Below are 22986 nucleotides of genomic sequence, written 5' to 3' on the forward strand. Positions count from 1 at the left end.
CTGACTTAGAATTTTAGGAGCGCAAGCAGAAAATTTAGGGGCACATCTTAAATCACCTTGCAATGCAATTATTCACATTTTCCTCCCAAATAACTGTATTACTGACAAATGCTTTGACTTAACATACATAAATTACATTACAATGTGCAGTTTTATTTTAAGTTCACAGGGCTCCAGACTAACATTTGAGGGCAGCAGCACTAAGTTCTACAGAAAGTGTTTAGTAACACTGTGGGATGACAAAGCACTGAGCTTAATTTGAGGTGTATAAAGTTAACTTTATTATCATTCATAATGTCTTAATATTAATTCAAAGGCAAAAAGAGTAACAAAATAGCTATTAGGGAGTGAAAATAGCCAATAAGTGTCCTCTATGTTTACAATGATAATTTAATCTTTTTATTTTATTTTATTTTAAATATTTTTAAAATAAGTGTGTTTTCTTACTTCTTGAAACTTTTAGATTTATAAATAGGGAAAATTTCTTTAAAGGATGGACAAAAAATGTTTTGGTCAACACATTAAAAATAACATTTAAATATGATATTATAGTTTTGAAAAGCTGGAAAAAGATGTGTAGGCTACGGTTATAACCATAGTATACCATAGTTACAGTTAGTGTTACTACATTAAATCCATGGTGAATGTTGCTGATCTGTGGACCTAAAGCCTTCTATAACTTGTTTGTTCATGGCACATGTTTCTCCTGGTTTCCACGTCAGCGCTGTTTGATCTGGTATGGTTTATAACAGAGAATTCTGCTTCGAATCTGAATGTTTCTCACTGGATCTCGCAGCAATGTTATTAATTCTGTCGCAAACTCAATGTATTTCTTCACTGGATCTCCACGATGTAACAGTGTCGCGTGATCGAGATCTGCCCGCGACTGGCGAGAGAAGCTCTGCGCTGTCTATTATTGGTTCAAACTATTAAACGGTCCGTGAAGCAGAAATGTGTAGCGCAGTTTTTTTCCGCTTACATTTTGTTTTGATTTATTAACATTTCACGACATACTCTATGCTTGAGGCTGAGATTGTGTCTAACTAGCGTATTGTGTTTAAACTGCAAAGTGCCTGCACTGTCTGCAAACTTCGCGTTCCCCGCAGTTCTGGGGTAGCGACTGCAACATTCGCCGTTCATGGAGTTTGTCTCCTTACAGTACCTCAACCAGCTGAATTCTCTCAGCCAGTCTTCCCGAAAATGGTGGGTTCGAGCCTTTATCACCTCACAAACCTCTGAATCATCATCCGACTGTGTCTTTGACATTGATATTTGTCTTCGTTTCCTTCCCACAGACGTTTACGCGCGCTCGATTATCTCTAGGACCCTCCCCCTCTGCACATTAGCCAGTTACAGTGGCCATTCCCTATTCTTCTCACACTCGTCATCATTGGCCTGCTACACATTCCGGATTCAATGACCAACCAAACAAAATACAAAGTATAAACAAAACTCATTAACCAACCATGTTTAACGTAAAAAATAAATAAATTATTGGTCGCACATGTGCGACTGGATGTAAAATTCAGTCGCACACTCTCAAATTTTGGTGGCAAAATGCAACCATTTGGTCGCAGTCTGGAGCCCTGCATTACCACTTAACCACCCACCCACCGCACCCTGTCACTTCTGCTTTTGTTACTAGTTCTGTGTGGTGACAGAGCTATGACATTTCCTGTCTGTCTCGTGTTTTGTTAGTTTAGTTTCATGTGAGCACATGGCTCCTGATTATTCCTGTGCCATGTGCTTTCTGTCTAATTGTTAGCTCCTCCCTTCTCGTTATTTGTTTAGTAATTAACATTCCTCACCTGTTGTCTCGTTACCCTCGTGTGTGTTTCCTTTATAGCCTCCTTTGTGTTTTCAGTCTGGTGCTGGTTCGTTTGTCTAAGTTCCTGTTTCTTGTTCCTAGTGTTTTTTGCCTTAGTATTTTTTCTGGTTTTTCCCCCACGTGGGAGTTTTGTTTATACTTTGTATTTTGTTTGGTTGGTTAATTAAAATCTTACCTTTGTTTTCCTGCAATTGAGTCCTCGTTTATGTTTCCTGATTACCACGTGACAAATAGACAGTAGAGGAAAAAAAAGAAAAGAAAAAAATGACGGAAAGAACTGAAAATACACAATCCGAAGGAACAATTAGTGGATACATTCAGGACGTTTCACCTGTCAAAATTTTCAATGCTCTATTACAAACCGACGGGGATGAATACCACCATACAGTAATTTTCGCACAAGAGAAACACAACATCAGCGCAGCACTGAAGAAAACACCTGTAAAATTGACCCAAGTACAAAAAACAGTCAGTAAGTATATGCCTTTTTTATTATTTTAATTTTACAGTCAGTTAATACATAATTTTATATAGCAGAGTTTCTGCGAGTCCTAAAAACTCTATAACCACTCACAATACGTGATCTGAACCGTACCCGAAAGAGTTTGGTTATTTAGACTAATGTGATCACTCCGTACCGATCCCCGACATTAGTTCATTTAACGTTAACCGGCCCTGGCCCACTTGGTAGAGATGGACCACAGCGCGATTAAGTTTTCATCCTACCACATTTTAACAGTAGGTACTTTGTTGTTCTTCCAAAACTTTAGTATTAGTTTCTTTGCAATAACAAGTCCATAGGACAACAACTTTTGTTGAGATTTTTTGAAAAGTGAGGTTATCTGAAAATCCAAATATCACCACAAGTGGATCAGGCTCTAATTCAACATGTAATATTTCTGAGAGATTTTGAAAAATATTAGTCCAGAATGGAGTAAACTTAGAGCAAAGAGCATAACTATGAAAGAGTGTGGCTTTCTCTGTCTCACATTTATAACATATTGGGCAAACACCTGAAATTTTTTTATGCAGCTTTGTTTTAGAGTAATGAAGTCAATGAATAATGTTAAAATTGAATAAGGCAGTGCCGAGAGAGCATTTATGAATATTCTCTAATGCATTAACCCATAACTCGTCACTTATCTCCTCCCCCATTTTCCTGCTCCCACTGTAATCTTATACCCTGTTATGTGTAGAAGGTGGAGTTGTGGATAGTGAAGAGTTATATAGTAGAGAAATCAAGTGACTAACCCCACATCCAAGCCCTAAAAGTTCATCAAACTTAGCAGAAGAAGCCTCATCAATACAAGGCAAATGCTTTCTCACATAGTCCCTGAGCTGCAAATATCAGAAAAAAATTGTTTTTATGCAAACCATATTTTGCCTGCAGCTGACTAAAGGAGACAAAAGAAACATCAATGAATAGGTCACCAATAGTTTGAATACCCATGTCTCTTGTAGAAGGAATAAATGAGGGATTCCCTCCAATTGGTAAGAGGAAAGATAAGGACTTTATTAAATATTTTTTATTTAATCAGCTTAGATCAGGGGTGCCCAATCCTGCTCCTGCCGATCGACTGTCCTGCACAGTTCATCTCCAACCCTAATCAAACACACCTGAAGCAACCAATTAAGGTCTTCAGGATCACTTGAAAATTAAAGGCAGGTGTGTTTGATTAGGGTTGGAGATGAACTGTGCAGGACAGTCGATCGGCAGGAGCAGGATTGGGCACCCCTGGCTTAGATCATTTTTGTTTATTTCGTAACTTCCTTACATCATCATCATCATCAACTTTATTTCCAGACTCATGGTCCATTCAGAAGGCACAGACATAACATGCAACATACATTAAAAAGAGAAAGATAAACATATACAAAGAGATAAAAACAGAAGAAACTACAATACGACATTCCTATAAAAGACGCTTATACCAGTGTTTCCATAGTGATGATTGGTATCGTATGGCACTAAACCCAGGAATTACTAGCAGCATAACAATGCTGTTCTGGGAGTCGTTCAGGCGACAAATGAATTTGTAGATGAGTCTCCTCAATAATGCCTGAAAGGTGCTGACCCCTGCATTACAAAACAGGTCACTTGCACTAGAGCACCTGGGTTTGTTGAGCAGTATCCTCATACAGTCATTATAAGCAACCATAAGCTTCTGCATACTTGCCTTTTTAAACTTAGTCCATAAAGGAGCAGAATACAAAGGAGTGCAATATGCTTTAAACAGGTTAATTTTGACGTCATCCGTGCACATGTGGAATTTTCTTACCAGCATGTTAACTTGGGCATATAATATGCGACGCTGCCTGTATATATCCTCATCATCAGATAACTGATCTGTAATGTAATGACCCAGATATTTAATTTTATTACAGACACTCATCACTTGTCCTGACAGATAAAAGTCTGGAAAACAAAGATCTTTGTCCACTTTTGTCCTACATATCAATACGGCACTCTTTTTGGCATTATACAACACATCATATTTCACCCCATATTCAGAGCAGATATTCAGTAGCTGCTGAAAACCAGCACTGCTGGGAGAGAAAATGGCCAAATCATCAGCATACATAAAATGATTAACCAAGGTGTTGCCAATCATACAACCTGTTTTGCATCTTGATAATTGGTTGGATAACTCATCCATGTAAAAGTTGAAGAGAGCTGGTGAGAGTAGCCCCCCCTGACGTACCCCATAGGAGGCAGATACACTAGCTGTGTGTCCCAATGTGAAGGCTGCATCCTCCGAAGGCCGATTGGCCGCATTTGAAGGCCGATTGCGTCACAGCGGCGCGACGAAGGACGTCCCAATTCAAAGACTGCATCCTTCGATGGTCGCATTTGAAGGCTGATTGCGTCATCGCGGCGCGACGAAGGCTAAAAGCAACGCCAAATGCACCCTTCTTTCCCAGTGAAAGGAAGGATACAAAACCGGATCCTTAGTGGCCTATCCTACCCCATAAGTCATTGCGCGCCGGTGACGACAGCATTTTCATTTGAAAAAATGGCGTCCTCGAGTTCGGTGGTGGAGGGAAAATTCACTTTTAAATGTATTACGTTTTCATTTACTTAAATAGCTAGCGAAACCACAGTCAAAAGCCACAAGTTTTTCTTTCTTATAAACTTCATCTGAACTCCTTTGTTATCATTGGGTGGCTTTATTTGTCAGGTGGTTAGACGCAAAACTTGTGCTAATTACTTTAATAATTTTCAGGGAGCAAGGAGCAGACTGCTCAATTTATTAAATTGCAGTCTGAAAATGACCATTTATTTACCGGGGCAAAGAACTTCGCCAGTGTGGCTTGGAGGTAAGACAACAATTGTAAGATTTGCAGTAGTCTGTCTCACTTGTGTATTATAATAAATATCACTCACCTAGAAAACCCACAACAATAAGAAAAGCAGTAGATGATGCAATGGGTTTCACTTTTATGTGTTTTTGTAGTGTTGTCATGCAAGTTATGTCTACAAAGGGTTTAACCACATTTGAGTATCCAGAAATATGATTTCTAAACTGTTTTGAATGCATGTCCTGATGTGTCATTTTTCAGTGTTAACCAATGCACTAATGTTAAAATTTAATTTGCACCCCTGTGTTATAATTTTTCATAAGTATCCTTTTCTGCTTTTTTAGAGCAATTCTGGAGAAAATGTGTCTGCAGGAGAAGGTAACCCCCATGCAGGCAAAGAAAAAAATGGGACAACTTAAAAACAAAATATAAAGTAAGAAAGTTAATACACACATCTTTGCTGAAATGCATTGTGCTGTTGTTGTTAACAAGCCATGGTTAATTTGCTCTGCCTTAGGATTGCAAGTATCCTGGGACAGGAGAGAGAGTGGGTGGGAAACCCACTGCTGAAATGTGGCCCTGGTTTGTCCTCATGGATGAGGTGTTGGGACAGAGGCATTCTGTCAATTCCCCTGTTCTCATCGCCTCAATCCCTGAGGACAGACCAGGGTCAAGTTCAGCAGTGGGTGGCCACAGTGAGGAGGAACCACCACCAGCAGGAGGACCAGCACGGAGAAAGCGGGACTATGAGGAGGAGATGCTGAACCTCATTAGAGAGGACATGGCACTACAGAGGGAGGCAGAGGAGAGCTCGAGAGACCAGGGAGAGGATGGACATGCTGTTTGCTCTTCTTGAGCGTATGGTGGATAAATGGTTATTATTTTTATTTTTTAATGTATATATAAAAGAGAAAACTTTCGTTCTGTACAGTTAATTTTTTTATTTATATTAAATGAGGTAAAAAAAAAATATATATATATATATATATATATATATATATATAAAAGAGGAAAATTTAAGTTTTGTACAGTTTATTTTTGTAATCTAAGTTATATAAAATGAGGTATTTTATTTATTTATTTATTTTTTCAAACTTGTGTACAGTTTATTTAAAATGAATAATAAACATTATTTTTGTTCCATTTCTGTGCATTATTTTTTAAATAACAGGTTTGACAGGCAATTTGAAAACAAACAAACAATATTTTGTAATAACATTTGTACAAAATAAATAATTATATAGATAAATAACGTTTTATAAATAATAAATAACCATTTACAACATAACTTATATTAAATTTTGCATGTATGCAAATTGTATAATATCCAAGTAACGCTTTTCTAGTAATTGTGCACTTAATTCTCATATTGTATTTTCAGAAAATGCTGGAATATTTTCCTTCTCCCCAAATTTGTCACTACCGAAACACAATATTAAATAATTTATTAAGAAGGCTTATAATGACCTATTAAGATTTTGTTTACATCTACCTTATAAATATATATCTTTTCTATTTTTCAAAAATATTTTTACAGGTTAAATCAATAAAGATTATAATTTTAGTAATATTTTAAGTGTAATTTATGAGATTTGTTGTATTTTGAACCCAATCTTTCTTTGTAGAAGGCATAAAGTTTATCGTACTGATTTCACCAAACACTATCATAACATCTTAGTTGATAATTCAATATACTTTATTTTTGACAAAACATCCCATGTTATGATAGTGACTGCACATTTTTGGTAGTGACAGTAATGTTTTGGTAGTGACCACAATACTTAGTTTGCCATGGCTGAATCAGACTGTCCAGATTTTATGTTAATATAAATAAATAACTATGATGCACATAATGCAGTCAGTACATATAGCAGACACACATCTGACAGTAAATATCTTATAAGAACACTTAGAGCTATTTTATACTTTGGGCTTTGAGGTGCAAGTGAGAAGAGGTATGCTCATAGATTTTTCTTCCTAAAAAAAAACAACAACTTACAATGTAGACTGTTTCAGAACCACTTTGTTTTATTTTCACATTTTCAACATTTTGTTTGAGTCATTCAGATAAATCTCCAGAACCACTAAACTGTGTGTGTGTGTGTGTGTGTGTGTGTGTGTGTGTGTGTGTGTGTGTGTGTGTGTGTGTGTTTACATAAAACATTCATTTCAGAATAATTTTCCTCGTTCAGATAAATCTCCAGAACCACTGAACTGTGTGTGTGTGTGTGTGTGTGTGTGTGTGTGTGTGTGTGTGTGTGTGTGTGTGTGTGTGTGTGTGTGTGTGTGTGTGTTTTATGTCATTCTCCCTGTCAAGTTAATCATAGAAATTAACATTACTGACAACAACTTAACACCTAAGCTAGTATCATGGACTGCAACCTTAAGTAATTGTAACCTCATCACATTAAAGAATTTTAACAGAATCTTGCATACTAAAACACTACTAAAACATACTACAGTAGTAATTATTTGCATAACTGTACTAAAATGTAGTTTATTCCTCCAAATAAAGGATTATGTGTTCAAAACAATAATGTCACAACCGAAACTTCAAGACATGTTTCGGTTGTGACTGTTTTGGTAGTGACAATTTTAGATACTTTTGAGCCTAGCTCGAAGATGCTAATCAGCACATGGTTAGCAATCACTGGTCAGAACAGTTGAACACATATAACAACTACATTTTATGGAATAACATCCAAAAAAGTTTTCTCAATAGCAGAAAAAATGAGTTTGGTAGTGGCATTCCTTAAAGTTACACACAGATTTTTAGACTTTAGAACACATTTACCTCAAAATGATGGGATCAATCTACTCACCATATAGCACATGAGAGAGAGGGACACAGGAATATATCCTGATCAAAAATGTAGGGGTGTGGTTAAAATCAGTCTCAGCCAATGGACTACAACATTCACTGTTTTGGTAGTGACATGAAAATGCAGGACACGTTTTTTTTTAGATAAAGTTTAATGATTTAAAAATAAAAAATAAAATAATTTTTTTTTAACTTCATTTAAAAAAAAAAAAAAAAATTTTAAAACAAGAATGGAAAAATGTGCAAAAAATTTTTCAATATCATTTTCACAAGTTGAAATTTAGGGGTTAGGGTTTGGGACAGCCACCTCCTAATTGAAAGTAGCCCCTAAATGATGATTTTATATATATATAAAGCTTACTGATATCTTAAATATTATTGCCATCTCACTGAGATCATTTCAAACAGAGGGAAGAATAAAATAAAGTAACTCGCAACCTCAAATCAAAGCATAAAAAATTTCAACATGTAAACCCATTCTATGGACATAAATTTTTGGTTTTGGCCATTATAGCTTTAAAGTTCTCTGACTTGCCTGTTACAAATAATCATGGTCAATGGGAACCTCCTCCAGGGCAGACACCTCTGCAGACAGCTGGTCACGCCAGGGAGCCCCACAGACCGTCTCCAAAACATGCTCCCCTCATCCTCTGCATCATCCTCCTCATGCTCATCCTCCGGGGCCATGATGTCACTTACCCCAAGACAGATGTTGTGGAGGATGGCACAGGCTGTGATGACCTGAAATGAAAAAAACGAAAAAATTATATGGTCTGGAAGAAAGAAGTTAATTATGTTTTTTGCAAATGTATTTTTCATTTAACTTACATGAGGTACAAAGGTGTGGTGCACCTCTATCACTTGCAGGAAGATGGCCCTGAACCTGGTCTTCATCATCCCAAAAGCCCTGGAATGATGAAGATTAAAGCGCTGGGCTCCCACACCCCGTACTGGCCTCTTGTAGGGAGTGATGAGGGGGAGTGGGTGTTTGAGACACGGACACCCTCCGTCTGCGAGGATGAAGTGCCCTGGAGGAGGGTACACTGACCTCCTGTACAGTGGGCTGTACCGGAGCACTCGTGCGTCATGCACTGATCCGGGCCAGCCCACGTAGGTGTCAATGAAGCGGCCCTGATGGTCACAAACAGCCTGGAGGATTATGGAAGGGAACAGTTTCCTGTTCCTGTAGCATTGACCATCAGGGCCGCTTGGAGGCTTGATGCGGACATGGCAGCCGTCGATTGCTCCTGCAGCTTTCAAGAAAGCTCTGTGTCTGGCCAGCCCTGCAAACCCACGGCAAACTGCCTCCAGGTCTTCTGGGGTGTTGGGGAACCGAATGACCTGGTGGCGGATGGCCACCACCTCCTCAGCGACCCGGTGGACAGTGGAACGAGGCATGTCAAACACTCTGGAGACGACCCTGTATGATGTACCACACGCCAGCCAGAAAAGAAATACCAGGGTCTCTATTGTGGAACCCCATCCGTGTTGCCGGTCACTTCTCAACAGGTCCAGCAGCACTCTCAGGGCCTCCCTGCTCAGCCGAAAATCAGGTCGTGTGTCCATGTCATTAAAAAAACCTGTCCAGCACTGGCACGCTCAGGTTTATCCTGCAGTACAGGGGTCTGGTATGATTTAGAGAAACAAACAAAAGAGAAATTGTTTAGAGTTGTGACAAAGTAATTGTTGGACGATATAGTGATACTTAAACTACTTTTAGTAAGTATAAATGGCACATTGGGGAAATCTTTTTTATTTATTTTTTTATTTCATTCATTTAAAAACTAATGCAACAAGGGAGACCAAAAATAAGTGGTTATATTTAAAACCTTACTTATGTACAAGTGTTATCTTGCATACTTGTATTTAATTTACTTAAGATATCAAGAGTAAAAGTACAGTTATGTATTCTGCATAAAAAACCTCCTTGTCAGGGTTTTTAGATATGTTGTTGCATTCATATTACTGCTTGGCTATGTGTATATTGCATTTTAATTCTGAATATGTTGAAAGTTGTTATATTTAAAGTAATTTACAATTTGCTGTTGAGTAGTTTACTATACAACAGTGCATCATATTGTAAAATACCATGGTTTTGTAGTGTTGCTGTCCTGTGAGAGAGAAAAAAAAACCTCATTACTTCACATTTGTATGTGAATACTTAACGAATGTACTTGCTTACAGTCAACCACAGGTTATTTTGAAAATGAAACGAGCACAATTTTAAGGAATTGTTGCTATACAGATGCGTGCCATATAAAAGGCTGCATCCGAAGGCGAGCGGGAGTAGCCTACCTTATATATATATATATATATATATATATATATATATATATATATATATATATATATATATATATATATATATACAGTGAGGAAAATAAATATTTGAACACCCTGCTATTTTGCAAGTTCTCCCACTTAGAAATCATGGAGGGGTCTGAAATTGTCATCGTAGGTGCATGTCCACTGTGAGAGACATAATCTAAAAAAAAAAAATCCAGAAATCACAATGTATGATTTTTTTAACTATTTATTTGTATGATACAGCTGCAAATAAGTATTTGAACACCTGAGAAAATCAATGTTAATATTTGGTACAGTAGCCTTTGTTTGCAATTACAGAGGTCAAACGTTTCCTGTAGTTTTTCACCAGGTTTGCACAGTTTAGCTTCTTTAGGTTCTAGCAGTTTAGCTCGCAGTTTTTTCACTCTTGGAGCCTTTTGTTTTTCCAACATCTATGTTATTGATGGTGGTCTGCAGGAACATGTAGAAGTTGATGAGAGTGTTGTCATAGGATATGATAAAAACATAGTGCAAGTTAAAGAGCTAATTATGTTGTTCATGGTATGTTCAACTCAAACCATCAAGTAAATGATACTCAGAGATTTTATTAAGTTAATTATTACTGTGAAATTGACCAAGCCAATTATTTTTTAGAGTGTATTACCCCAAATGTAGGCGCTTGTACAATCCTTCATATATTCCCTAAAGTCTTCATATTGATTATGCAGTGGCAGCCTTAAAACAATGCTGCAAGTTTTTGCTTCAGGAAACATCTGGGCTTGGCTCATTTTCCTGCTGATGCAGAAACTCTACACTGTAAAAAAAAAAGAAAAAGAAAATAAACGGTGGGGGAAAAAAACGTAAAATGACAGAAAATAACCAACACGTAAAATTACAGTAATGTTCCTTTATCCAAAATACAGTTTTTTAGCTGTTATTTTACATTAGATTTTCTATATTGTCTTGAGCTTGTTTGTTACGACCCTTCATGGTTTTAAAAGTCTAGGAAGGTAGAAGGGGAACATTATGTCACCCGTCAACAATATTTACTATTGGAACACTGGAAAATGAGTGAAATCAGGAAGCAGCAGAGCGTTTGAACACATTTATTATGTGCAACTGGTCAAAGGATATACCTATATATAAACATATATATAGATAGATAGATAGATAGATAGATAGATAGATAGATAGATAGATAGATAGATAGATAAATAAAGAAACAATTAAAGTTGTTTACAATCAAAAGTAAATCAAACAAACCAGCAAATTATGTTATTATCCCAGACCTGGGAGGGGAAAAGGGAATGACTGGACAGTGCCAACTCAAAGAAAAGAATAAAACAAAATAATCTTTCTATGCCGTTTTAGACTAACCTAACTAATACAAAAGAAAAATGTAGAGAGGAAAAGTCTTCGACGTCCGAGACGTCGTGTACTTCCCTACTCTAACTATCAAACAAAAGTACAACGAATGGCACATGCCCCTTAACCTAGTGTATTTAAACAGAAAAAAAACCTAAGTGCAATGTACGTCACGTGACATCTCTTACCTGTCCCTTTTCCTTTACCATTCCAAAAACACAGCGTTACCGCTCTCAAACATTTAGATAAGAAGAATAGGACGGCAACACAACGAGATCTCACATGACTGATTTTAAGCGCATTAACAGAGCTTGATAAATTCTCAAAAATTGAAAACAAGCAAAACAAAATCAAGCTTAACAGAAAAATGCCGAGCGCACAAAGTCAAGTTCACAAACAAAAAGGCCGCCAGCGTCTAGTGCGTTCGTGACTCCAAGATTTCCGGTAACCATATGACTGGATCTCACTTGCAGACGTCAGCACGCCAAAACTCCTCATGATCGGCAAATGTAAAACAAGAGCTACAAATAGATAAAAAATCCACAAACAGACTCTTCATGACATACAAATATAAAATGCGATCTACAAATAGATTTAAATCCGCAAACAAAATCTTTATGATTCACAAATAGAAATCAGTGACTTGTACTTGACAACCAGAATTTGAATGAATGCAAAGTGATTTGTCTGCGCATGAGGGTCATTGTTTGTAGATTGTGTTGTATTTGTTTTCAGAATTTTGGCACACCTGTTTCACTGTTTTTTCCCATTAAAAAATCTACAAATGCCCTCCTCACAATTTGCAAACAAACACAGTCTAACTTGTATTTTCAAACCACTGTAAAAAGACATTCTTACACATTCTGTGCAAAGCTCAGCATGCAAGTGTTGAATCTGTGTTTGCAGATCACAGGGCATTCACAGATCCCTCTGCACACGTCTACAGATCTTTTTGGAACTATCTTTCTTCAGAGTGTGTGACTACGACCCACACGTGTAGTCAGCCAATCAGGGGTATTGCTTCAATGTTATGTGATGCTTCAATAAGCCCTTTTCAAAATAAGAGCTGACACTTCTCGGAAACCTGCGTGAAGTTGGCCCCCCACCCAACGCAAAACGTCGTCAAACTATGCTCAATCGTTTGTGCTCCGTTTGTGCTGGTTTGTGCTGTAAAAAATTTTGTTTGTGCTGTTTCGGTTTTTTAGATATTAAAAGAATATTTTTAGGTCATTCTGAGGTCACTTAGCCCCCCCACATGTTCCAAATTCACCCAAAATAGTCTCGTTCGTTTGTGCTTCGTTTGTGCTGGTTTGTGCCGGTAAAATTTTCGTTTGTGCTGCATCGGGTTTTAAAATATCAGAAATTGAATTATAGACGATGACGTCACCAGCCCCCCCACATGCTCCAAATTCACCCAAAATAGACGCAATCGTTTGTGCTCCGTTTGTGCTGTAAAAAGTTTCGTTTGTGCTGCTTCGGTTTTTTAGATATTAAAATAATATTAGGTGGTCATTCTGAGGTCACTCAGCCCCCCACATGCTCCAAATTCACCCAAAATAGTCTCGTTCGTTTGTGCTTCGTTTGTGCTGGTTTGTGCCGGTAAAATTTTCGTTTGTGCAGCGTTGGGTTTTAAAATATTATACATTCAATTATTTTTGATGACGTCATCAGCCCCCCCACATGCTTCAAATTCACCCAAAATAGTCTCGTTCGTTTGTGCTTCGTTTGTGCTGGTTTGTGCTGTAAAAAGTTTCGTTTGTGCTGCTTCGGTTTTTTAGATATTAAAATGATATTTTTTAGGTCGTTCTGAGGTCACTCAGCCCCCCATATGTTCCAAATTCACCCAAAATAGTCTCGTTCGTTTGTGCTTCGTTTGTGCTGGTTTGTGCCGGTAAAATTTTCGTTTGTGCAGCGTTGGGTTTTAAAATATCAGAAATTGAATTATAGACGATGACGTCACCAGCCCCCCCACATGCTCCAAATTCACCCAAAATAGTCTAGTTCGTTTGTGCTTCGTTTGTGCTGTTTTGTGCCGGTACAATTTTCGTTTGTGCTGCATCGGCCTTTAAAAAATATATATAATATAATATAATATAATATAATATAATTTTTTTTTTTTTTACAGTAGCTAGTTGAAGTAACAAGGTAAGACCGAAACGGATTAAATTAATCAAAAGGGGAAAAAATATCAAAAATTAAATTTTCCACAAAAAATATTAAACATAAAAAAAACAAAAACAAACAAAAAAAACATACGCAATATGTAAAAAATATAATACAAAATACAATACAAAATAAGAGCCTTTCTTAAATGAGCAGTGAGCACCAATAATAATTGAGCACAACATCAACATCTTATGATTTCTAAAGAATAATGTGACGTTGAAAACTGGAGTAATGATACAGAAAATTCAGCTTTGACATTACAGGAATAAATTACATTTGAATTATATTAAATTTGAATTATATTAACATTAAAAAATTAATTATATGAAAATATGTAATCTATTTATAGGCTAATCATTTTTCACAATATCAGCAGCACTTCCAAACTGTAATACATTATAGATTACTTTGTTACTTTTATTTAAAGGAAATTATTTAGAGTTCCTTACAATAAAGGCCGTCTCAGAATTGTAATGCATTAGCTACTCCAGTTACTTTCACCAAAATAACTACAGAAGTAGAACTTAACATTTCTAAAACAAACGACTAGGGCTGTGTAACAATATGCAATATGAAACCAAAATCCCGACGCTCCATCCATGGACCTGTGTTGCGGTGTGAGAAGGCAGAATCGCGACACACCCCTTCCAACTCCTGAGTCCGGATCCAATGCTACCACATCTTCATATAACTATTATTTGAAGTTAACATTATAAAATACATAGACTTACACCACAAAAATAGTTGAGGATAAATTCTTTAAAATTGGTCAATTCCAGCGTTATGGACGTGACATTTGCAAGTCAAAACTTGAAGTATAAATTATCAGAAAATGCACTTAATACCAATATATTGAAACTGTCTGTTATATATCCATAGGCTTCTCCCTTAATAAAGGAGTCCAGACATTAAAAAAAATCAGTCTACTCATGCGTTTTATATTTAATATGAGGGAAATAGCATGTGCGTTACATTTTTTTTTTAGTAATTCTGCGCAAACCAAAAGTAGCCTAATACTAGCCTACCCACCGGATGAAGAAGCGTTGTCTCTCCGCAGAACATAAATTATTCATTTTATTTAATTTTTCGTGTTTGCATTTATGAGGAAAAAACAATGTAATGGACGGAGAACTGCGTTACGGACTGACCACTCTGAAAACGACACTAAAAGACTGCTTTAAAACTTTCACAGAGACCTCAAACAGAAAGCACAAAGCCTTTCTTTTTTTTTTTTTGAGTATTTTATTTTTCAGTTTTCAATTTCAGAATGTACATGAAAACACAAAACAAACAACTCCAAAACCCCTTCCCCAACCCACCCAAGAACTGGAAAGAGAGGAGGAGAAAAAGTAAATAAATAAATAAAATTAATACATAACGAAAATAATACTAGTACTAATATCGATAAAATGAATATTGATTTAAAAAAAAAAAAAAAAAAAACATTTGAGAGGCAGAGAAGACAACAGTAATCACTGACAACAAAGAGCTTGTAAATACTACAACCCATCCATCATTGGAGCTGACAACGTGTCCATATTTGCTAAATATGGCTGCCACATCTCTGTAAAAGTATTATTATCATTCCTGAGTATATATGTAATTTTTTCCAGTGGAAGACAGCTATTCATTTCTGACACCCATCTTCCTATGGAAAGTTGAGAGTCCGACTTCCACGTGATAGCGATGCACTTCCTTGCAACGCACAGGGCCAGTGAGAGGAACCTCTTTTGAGTTTTTCTTAATTTTGCATCAATATTTGTAGTATCTCCTAATAAGCAGATTTGAGGATCTAATGGGAGATGTAGTCCTAGGAGTTTGGTCATGATGTCAGAGAAGTCGTGCCAGAATGTGTTAAGTTTTGTGCATGACCAAGTGCAATGTAGGAATGAACCCTCTTCTATACTACATCTAAAACACAGGTTAGGTATCTCAGGTTTATATTTATGTAATTTATGTGGCGTAAGATAGGTTTGATGAAGAAAGTTATAATAAGTCAGCCTGTATCTGGAATTAAGAGTGGCAGTTAAACTTTTTTGACACAATTCAGCCCAGAGCTCTATACCCATTGTCACACCCAAGTCAGACTCCCATCTCTCCCTTGATTTATGTAAACCTGGTTTTAAAGCATCATCCATCAAGAGAGAGTACACTTTTGAGATAAGACGAGGTGTGTTACCCTCATGAAGCAGTTTTTCCAGTTCGCTGAGCATGGGTAAAGTCATTTCAGGTCCCAAAACAGATTTAAGAAATGATCTTAACTGTAAATAACAAAAGAAGTTTCTGCTGGACAGATCAAATTTCCTCCTTAGGTCCTCAAAAGACATTAGGCATCCATCCTTATAACAGTCCTCCAAATGATGAATCCCTTTTTGGTGCCACGTTTCCAGGATCTTATTATCCACTGACATAGGTACGAGTTCGTTCTGTTTCAATGGTGTTCTAGGTGAAAATATATTTTTTAGTCCAATATTTTTCCGGACTTTATGCCATGTTTTGATGAAATGAGTCAAGACAGGGTTGTCCGTTTTTCTGGAGATGGTTGAAGGTGTCCATTTATAGATAAAGTCTGCAGGAACATTTTCTTTAAGAGCATACATTCCAATTGAAACCCAAGGTGGGACATTTTCCTTTTCAAATAAAAAAGAGAGAAGTCGCATTTGGGCAGCCAGATAATACTTTTCAAGGTTAGGCAGTCGAAGACCCCCGAGTTTGTAGTCCCATGTAAGTTTTTCCATTGAAACCCTTGGAGTCTTACCATTCCATATGAATTGTCTATTATGTTTGTTCAGGTTTTTAAAGAAACTGGATGGCACTGGAATCGGTAAGGACTGAAAGACGTACTGCAACCTTGGTAATATATTCATTTTAATACAATTTATTCGGCCAATCAAAGTAATTGGTAAATTTATCCATTTCTGTAAATCCTCTATTATTCTACTAACTAGTGGTAAGTAATTGAGTTTGTACACATTTTTAAGGTTGTTATCCACCATAATTCCAAGGTATCTTATCCCGCTTGGAGACCATTTAAATGGACCTCTTTGCTGATGTTCAGTGTAGTTAAAATTCGAGAGTGGGAGAATTTCACATTTGTCGTAATTTACCTTATATCCAGAGACAGATCCAAATGCATGCAGAACAGTTTTTAATTTAGCAAGGGAGTCAGATGGCTTTGTTAAATACAGAATTATATCATCTGCCATAAGATTGATTTTATGTATCGTCTGGTCCACTTTCACACCTTTCTGAGTCTTGTCTGATTGTCTCGGCCAGAGGTTCAATAGCTATAACGAAAAGCCCGGGGGATAATGGACACCCTTGTCTGCTCGATCGGCTAAGGGGGAAGGCAGTGGACATTTGTCCATTGGTGATTATTTTGGCCTGTGGTTTTTTATACAGCGTTCTGACCCAATTAATAAAATAGGAGCCAAATCCAAATTTAGATAGAACCTTAAATAGATATGGCCACTCAAGCCTATCAAAGGCCTTTTCCGCGTCTAGGGTAACGGCTATACTAGGTTCAGTACTGGAGGTTGCCATATGAATAACGTTAAATAACCTACACATATTATTGGCAGAGGATCTCTTCTGGATAAAGCCGACCTGGTCTCGATTTATCAATTTTGGTAAAAATTCACTCAACCTGTATGCTATAGCTTTAGAAATCAATTTATAATCCGCATTTAGGAGTGAGATTGGTTGGAAAGAGGAGCATTTTAAGGGGTCTTTGTTTTTTTTATGGATCACTGTAATTATAGCCATTGAAAATGAATCAGGGAGGCTTTGTGTTTTAGATGCTAGATTAATTACATCCATAAGGAGAGGTATAAGCAAATCCTTAAACTCTTTGTAAAATTCGGGGGGGAACCCATCCTCCCCTGGTGATTTATTAGATTGCAGTGTAGCTAGAGCGTTTTCAATCTCTTTGGAGGTAAATGGTGAATCTAAATACCTCTGTTCGTCCTGACTCAGTTTAGGTAGATCAATATTATTTAAAAATGTATCTATCGTGGACGGATCTTCTGGTGATTCCGACTCATATAAATTAACATAAAACTTTTTAAAGGTTTCATTTATTTCTTTTGGGTTCTGTGTAATACAGCCACGTTCATCTTCAATTTGGTTAATTGTTTTTGAACTCTCCTCTTTCTTTAATTGCCAGGATAAAACTTTATGAGCCTTCTCCCCCAGCTCATAGTACCTTTGTTTCGTTCTCAAAATATCTTTCTCAGCCCTATAAGTGCATAATGTGTTATACTTGAGTTTTCTTTCTACCAATAGACTATATATATTCTTATCTCTATGTTGCTGAAAGTCTTTTTCCAGCCCAAGAATTTCTTTTTCTAATTCTTCCACTTCTGCTACATGTACATATGATTTTTTAAGCCCTTTTGTATACGAGATTATTTGTCCTCTTAAATAAGCTTTTAATGTATCCCATAGTATGAAACTATTAGGGGAGGAAGGACAGTTTGTTTCACAGAATAGTTTGATTTGATCCCTGACAAATTTACAGAAGTCACTTTTTTTCAGTAGGGTTGGATTCAAACGCCACCTGTACATGCTGGCCATTTTCTCAGGCATTACTATAGATAGAGTGAGTGGGGAATGATCAGAAAGTATCCTTGGCAAATAATCCGACTCTAATGCTCTGTAAGCCACCTGTGTTGACAGTAAGAAAAGATCAATTCTGGTATGTGAATTATGACGATTTGAATAAAAAGAGTAGTCTATGGTCTGGGGATGTATTTGCCTCCAAACATCTGTTAAATTTAAATCTTTCACTATTGGATACATCTACTGATGCTAACTAACACAGTCACTGACTGTGCATGACTGTAGCTTTCAGCCAGGAGAAGATGTCGTCAGGTGGGTCCAACTTTCACGGGGTGTTTCGACCCTGAACCACAACACCCTCCAGTTGGCGGGTCGGCAGTGGTGGCCAGTCACTGCCCACCTCCTCCTGGCCCCCAGCTCAACTCCTCCCTCCTACTCCAGAGCCAACAAGACGCTCTTTCTGCTGCCTCACCCAACCTGCGGACAGCTGCCTTCCTCTCCCTTCCTGCCATACCCAGAGCTGTGAGTGTCTTCCACACAGACTGCGCCGGGAAACCCCTACACCCGACCTCAACCGGGAATAGCCAGGCCTGCCACCCTTTGGCCCTGCACTGCTCAACAAGGTCCTGATACTTGGTGGCTTTCCGCTCATAGGCCTCCTCGCACCCGTCCTCCCACGGGACCGTCAGTTCAATCAAGATTATCTTCCTTGACTCCTCAGACCACAAGACCATGTCCGGCCTCAGCGGTGTTTGCACAACCTGGGGGAAGACTAGTTTCCTTCCCAGGTCCACCCTCATCTCCCAGGATTGTGCTGCTTGCAAGAGGCTCTTTTTTGTCTTCTTGGGGGCTGGTGGTTTCTCCCCTTCTCTGATGAACTGGATGGATATCGCCGGCCTTCTACTGGTCTGGCGCTTTTTCTGCCTCTCCCGCTCCAAGATGTCAGCCAGTGCACTGAGAACCTTGTCATGGCGCCACCTGTATCTTCCTTGGCTAAGAGATGTTTTGCATCTTGCCAGTATGTGCGCCATTGTTCCCCTCCCTCCGCATAGCCTACACAAAGGGTCCTCCCTCATTCCCCATCTGTGGAGGTTTGTTGGTGATGGAAGGGTGTCGTACACTGAACGGAGCAGGAAAGAGATGCGAAAGGGCTCCAGTCTCCAGATCTCAGGCCACGTGATCTTCCGCTTTGGCAGATCCCACTTTGTCCAGGCACCTTGTACTCCAAGTTCGACGGCCCTAGACCTGCGCCTTTCTTCCTCCAGGTGTCGGACCTCGGCTTGAATCATGTCCCTCCTCTGCCTTGGGTCTGCTTTTCCCCACTGCTGGAAGTGGGTGGATCCGAGTCCTTGCCTCCCTACGCATGGGTTTCCGATGATGTCCTTCAACTTCAATGCGCTTTCAGCTTGCGCCACTGATGTGTCAGCCGCCCATTTGCGTCCTGATCTCGTAATGACGCCTGCTCTTCTGACTTTTTCATCAGTGGAGTCTTGGTACATCATCACAACCCGGCACTTTGCCACCTTGAACTCTTCCACCACTGACGATAGGGGTAGTTGTACCTGGCCAGACCTGGTATATAGCCCTACTGACGTGAAGCTTGGTGGGATTCCGAGCCACTTGCGAAGGTGTTTGTTTACTCGCCTCTCGACTCCTTCCACTGCTGTCATAGATACTTCATAAATTGTCAGTAGCCACATGAGTCGTGGTAGCAGGCCGTGCTGGAAGAGCCAGGCCTTGAACTTTCCTGGCAGCCCTGACCCCTCGATCTTACTTAGCCATGCATCTGCCTGTTTCTCTGTCCTGGAAACGTTGCATCTGTCGGTCAGGGATGCGTCGTACCATTTCCCTAGGCACTTAATTGGGTTTTCCTCAATTGATGGTATCGTCTCCCCCTGTACTCGCAACTGGAACTTGCTGGTCACTTTCCCACTTCTGATCACCATACTTCTTGATTTCCTTGATTTGAACTTCATCCGAGCCCATGTTGCCACGTCATCAAGAGCCTTCAGGATCCATCTTGCCTGCACATGGGTTGAAGTTGTTATGGTAAGGTCATCCATAAAGCCTCTTATAGGAGGTTGGCGGGTGCCAGACTCCATTGATGGCCCTCTGGATTCCTTTCCTGCAGCTGTTATGAGCAGGTTCATTCCCATGACAAACAGGATGGGGGAGATGGTGCAGCCTGTCACAATTCCCTTTTCAAGGTCCTGCCACTGGGTTGTGAAGTGGGCAGTTTTGAACCGTAGTTGGAATCCTCCGAAGTAGCTGGTAATTATACCCCTGGTGTGATGGGGGACATGGTAGTGTTCCATAGCCATGTTGATGAGGCCATGCGGGATTGAACCGTATGCGTTAGCCAAGTCGAGCCAGACAACTGTTAGGTTTCCTTTGCTTTCCTTGGCCTCCCGGATCAGCTGGTTGAGGATGCCCGTATGTTCCAAGCACCCGGAAAAACCTGGAATTCCGCCCTTCTGGACTGATGTATCGATATATTTGTTCTTCACCATATAGGTGGTCATCCTTTTTGCCAGGACAGAAAAGAATACCTTGCATTCGACACTTAGGAGAGAAATGGTTCGGAACTGACTGATGTTGGAGGAGTCCATTTCTTTGGGTACAAAACACCCCTCTGCTCTTTTCCAGGATGCTGGAATGATGATAGAGTAGATAGAGATAGAGATGATAGAGTAGTTCATAAATGATAGAGTAGTTGAGGCTGCTTTCGACTTTGCAGTGGAGGTTGCTGATTTGTCCAAAATCGGGTCCAGACAGAAGTTAAAATCTCCCCCCATAAGAATATGTTCACGACCCCCCGATACTTTAAGAAAAATGTCTTGAATAAAGGAAGTATCATCATAATTAGGGGCGTAAAGGTTTAGTAAGGTCCATTGTTCAGAATAAATTAGGCAGTTTATTAATACATAGCGGCCTAATGGGTCACTTATTATTTCCTGAACAGTGATGGGAATGTTTTTGTTTATAAGAATAGCAACTCCTCTGGCTTTAGAGCTGAAAGATGAAGAGAAGACTTGACCAATCCATCCTCTTTTTAATTTATTGTGTTCCTGCACAGTCAGATGAGTCTCCTGGACAAAGGCTATATCTGTTTGAATCTTTTTTAAATATGTTAACACCCTCTTCCTTTTAACGGGTCCGTTAAGACCATTGACATTAAAACTGACAAATTTCACCACCTTATTCATGTAAAAAGTTTAAAGAATTGCAGTAACCTGCCTAGTAGCCTCTCAACAACAAGCATAAAGAAAATGCATCTACGGAAACCAACAGAAAAAAAAAAGCAAACAAAAACAAAACCTCCCCGTTCCCCCAGGCACCGACCCCCTGAACACTCGGCGCCATCCAAAAACACCAATCGGGACCTCCGTTGAATGCTCCCTAAAACTATCATACCCGACTAATACCTTATTGTCCCCGGAGCTCTCTTGTATTTAAGTTTGTAATCACTCGGTCGGTATATAAACAAACTCAAGTGTAAACATTATAACACCCGCTCTAACCAGAGGTAAATGAAAGTTCAAAGTTCAAGTGCAACCCCATACCAATAGGATAAGTTTGCTTAATGTCCAAAAAAAAAAAAAGATGTGGCGGGGATATCGTTGCACTTACATAATAGTCACTGGATAATTTGTGGATCTACCGGAATCGCTTCTCCTCAGAATCAGAGGAGTTTATGGTGCTGCACCTGTAATCACCTGTGAGACGCGGGATTAATCACCTCCCGGGAAATTTCGGAGAAAGGATGCCGCTGTTTCTGGTGATTTGAAGAACTTTTTTTCTCCATTAGTTAGGATGACTCTCAAGGTCGCTGGGTGGAGGAGGCTAAACTGAAGCTTCTTTGCGTGCAGTTCCTTCTTAACATGATTGTATTCTTTTCTTCGCCTCACCAGGTTTGCACTCAGATCTGGGAAAAACATTACTGCCTCTCCCTTGAAAGTGATTGGTCCACCTTTTTCTCTGGATGTCTTAGCAGCCATTCGTAGGATTTTATCCCGGTCCTGGTACTTGAGTAGGCGGATGAGAATGGGTCTGGGTCGCTTATCCCCTGGCGCGCGGGATGTCGGGGACCGATGCGCTCTTTCAATTATCAACGGCTCGGGAAAGTGCTGTTGTCCAAGCACCGAGGGGATCCAATCTGTAAAGAACCGCACCGGGTCTGTTCCTTCTCCGCCCTCCTGTAGGTTAACGATGCGGATATTATTGCGTCGGCTTTGATTTTCTAGTTGGTCTATTTTGTCCACGAGAAAGTCCTTCTCCTTCGTCAGGCGGAGGACATGGGAGTCTAGTTCAGTTAGCTTATCTTCGGCTGTGCTAATTCGCTCCTCTGCCTCCGTGATGCGTGAGCACATCCTGTCCACCACCGTTTTCAACCCCGAAATAGAGTGGTTAATTTCGGCAGTTTTGGCGTCGAGCTTCTGTGAGAGTGCTTCATTACCGCGTTTTATTTCTTGCAGTATAGCGTGGCTTCCTTCCACTTCACGTTGCTCTTCCGCAGCCATGTTGTGCTCGTTGCACGTGTTGCTTGAGAAGAAAAATGGTCGATAATTGAACTTTGCATCTTATTTCCAGATCTCAAGTCCATATTTCACCAGTTGAGTAAAGTTTGAGGTACAGCAGGAGTTAATTATAACTTAAAACC

Source organism: Scardinius erythrophthalmus (assembly GCF_964197995.2).
Source record: "Scardinius erythrophthalmus genome assembly, chromosome: 4".
In the NCBI taxonomy this organism is placed as follows: Eukaryota; Metazoa; Chordata; class Actinopteri; order Cypriniformes; family Leuciscidae; genus Scardinius; species Scardinius erythrophthalmus.